The following is a 2,918-nucleotide window of genomic DNA, read 5'->3' as shown; positions in this document are numbered from 1 at the left end:
ATCATGTGTTGAATTCTCCCCCCTCATTGTTTATCATATATTTTTACCAACTCATTGAAGTTATGTTTTATTGTAAGACGCTTAAGACAATCAAGGACATCTGTAAGTGTTCCTTGGAGCATTATATGATTTGTGTCTTTGATGTCAACAGCTTTAATTACCACCCTTTATTAGATAGCTTTACATTTGATGAACATAGATTTATTATTGTTGCTTATGACATCTAGTATTATTGCCTAAAGGTAGAAAACAACTTGAACTTGTACTTTCCTGCAAGGCCACTAAAGCATTGTGGGCCTTGATTATGGTTACAATGTATCCAAAATTAATAAATTAATATGGCACTAATGTTGGTCATGTGTGGATTAACTCATTCCCATAGCATTCCATTAAGGAAGCACAAAAACGTGCTGTTCTTTTTGTCCCACGAGCTTGAAAGCCTGATTTTGTTAGATTATGCAACGAAGAAACATGCCGGCCGAATGCAAGACCATCCTCAAAAACCCTAACAGGTGGATCTAGGGTGCAAGGTTGAGGGGTAGACGAGGTGCTTGGGCATAAGCAATCTTGAAAGGACTCAACCGGGTGGTTCTATTCAGAAAGGAGTTGTAAACAAACTCAGCGTGGGGAATGATCAAGTCCCACTTTAAATTCTAGGGTATTAAAACTTTGATTTTATTTATTTATTAACTAATATTGTAGTTAGCTCTGAATTATCAAATCTACAAAGACGAACAAACCAAACCAAAACTTTATTCTAAATCCCTATAAAGTGAATTCCTTGATCCTCTCATTTGGATCAATTAATTCAACTTAGAGTTCCCTAAATTCTTCTACTTTTCTCATCTCTTCTACCTCCCTATCTAAATTCCCTTTCTAATTAGGTTAAATTTATCTTGATTGAAGATCAAGTTAGTCCTAATTATTAAAAAGAAAAATCATCAAATTGAACTCCTTACTAGCCTCTTTTGGACGATACCTTCACTCATCATTGTCCATCTTAAGTGAGGTTTCATAAATTTTATTGTATAAGCTAAAATTGACAACGACAAGGGTTAAAATTGCATAAAATTTACCCCTATTTTTGGCTGATCAATTGGCGCCGTTGCCAGGGAGGCAACGCTAAGGAATTCAACTGACCTAAATTTATAAAAGAAATTTGGCGAGTGTTGATTGAATTTTTGATAAGTATCTTTGTTATCAATTTTTAATTGAAAGGTAATTTGGTGGCTAATGACTAACGGGTGTTGTGTTTGAAATAGTGGTTTTGTATGAAGCTTAGGTCTGGATTTGAATCAGGGAGAAGTGACATAGATTCCCTAGTAGTAGACTGCCCCGCACCCGAATCTTCCTTCACTGAACCTACATTCATAGAAGAGACGTCGATTAGAACCCCACCAATGGATTCTATAGGAAATGGAGTAGGAAACGCTGAAGTAGTTAATGATGGTAGAAGGAGGATTAGAGAATATTCAACACCAACTGAAACTCCCATCTTAACTAGGATATCTCCCCCTATTGGAGATGATGTGATGTTTAGAATTGACCCACACCAATTTCAGCTACTACCATCCTTTTCAGGGAAGGCAAATGAAGAGCCGTATGCTTTTTTAGAAAACTTTTATGAAGCCTGTGATAGTTGTACTTACCCCAGAATTTCGAAGGAAGCAGTGAGAGTGAAATTGTTCCCTCATGCTCTTAAGGATAGAGCCAAAGATTGGCTTAGGACGTTGGGGACAAACTTTGAATCTTGGAATGAGATGTAGAAACGTTTTTTAAATAGATATTATACAATGGCGAGGACGAACTCCTTGAGAAGAGAAATTAGGAATTTTCAGTAGGGAAACGATACCTTTAGTGAAGCTTGGGAAAGATTGATGGGGCTCATAAGGAAATGCCCCCACCATGGCATTCTCAAATGGGAGTTAGTTCAAATATTTTATGAAGGATTGAATGATGTCGAAAAAGGAAGAGTTGATATTTCAAGTGGAGGAGCAATAGCAGACATGTATGAAGATGAAGCCATGGCCCTACAACAAAAGATGTCCGACAATCTAGCCTACCACCAAGATGCTTCCGATCATGTAAGGGTCACCCCTCGGAAAGATCGATTATTGGATGTAAGGGGGGTTGAACCTCAGATCACTATGGCCTCATATTCATCGTGATGCATACGATTTTTGTAAGAGATGCATTCACTACCAAGCAGTGGTGAATGTAGGTCGCAACGATTCTATGCCTCTACACCCTATTATTGAAGTTGAATTGTTTGATCTTTGGGGTATTGATTTTATGGAACCCTTTCCTCCATCTTTTGGATATGAATATATTTTGGTAGGTGTCGATTATGTCTCTAAGTGGGTAGAAGCCATACCAACACGAAACAATGATCACAAAGAAGTTGTAAAAATTGTCAAAGATAATATCTTTTCCCGGTTTGGATGCCCACGAGCTATTATTAGTGACGGTGGAACTCATTTCAATAACAAAGTCTTTAAATAATTATTAAAACGATATGGAGTTCATCATCGGCTTACTGATAACTTGCAAATTATCATGATTAATTAATGAATTTTATATTATATTTATGTGTTTTAATGACTATATTTCCATGTTATCATATTAAAATAAAGATAGATCATTTAACCTTTCATTTTATTATCAATTCTGATTTTTTTATCATTCTTTATGGAATTTAACTTCATTTCAGTGAAGAAATATTTTTTACAGGGTTTTAAATACTTGGCTAAAGGTTGGTAAGTGTTTCCATGATTTTTCTGGAATTTTCCATATTTTTATATAATTTTTTGACCATTATATAGCCAAGAAATGATTTTTACATATTTAAATAACACATATATTATTTATTTGGCATTTATAATATATTTAAATAATTACTAAGGAGTATCCCCGTCATT

General features: G+C 35.2%; 1 non-coding gene across 1 annotated transcript; it reads right to left on the bottom strand.

Moving 5' to 3' along the window:
* Positions 1–1,804: 1,804 nt before the first annotated feature.
* Positions 1,805–1,912, bottom strand: LOC144708119 (small nucleolar RNA R71). Its single transcript, XR_013582663.1, has one exon. It is a non-coding gene; the product is annotated as a small nucleolar RNA R71 (small nucleolar RNA).
* Positions 1,913–2,918: the final 1,006 nt, after the last annotated feature.

Source organism: Wolffia australiana, chromosome 9 (genome assembly GCF_029677425.1).
Source record: "Wolffia australiana isolate 7733 chromosome 9, ASM2967742v1".
Lineage (NCBI taxonomy): Eukaryota > Viridiplantae > Streptophyta > Magnoliopsida > Alismatales > Araceae > Wolffia > Wolffia australiana.
This window is presented reverse-complemented; position numbering and strand designations above follow the sequence as displayed.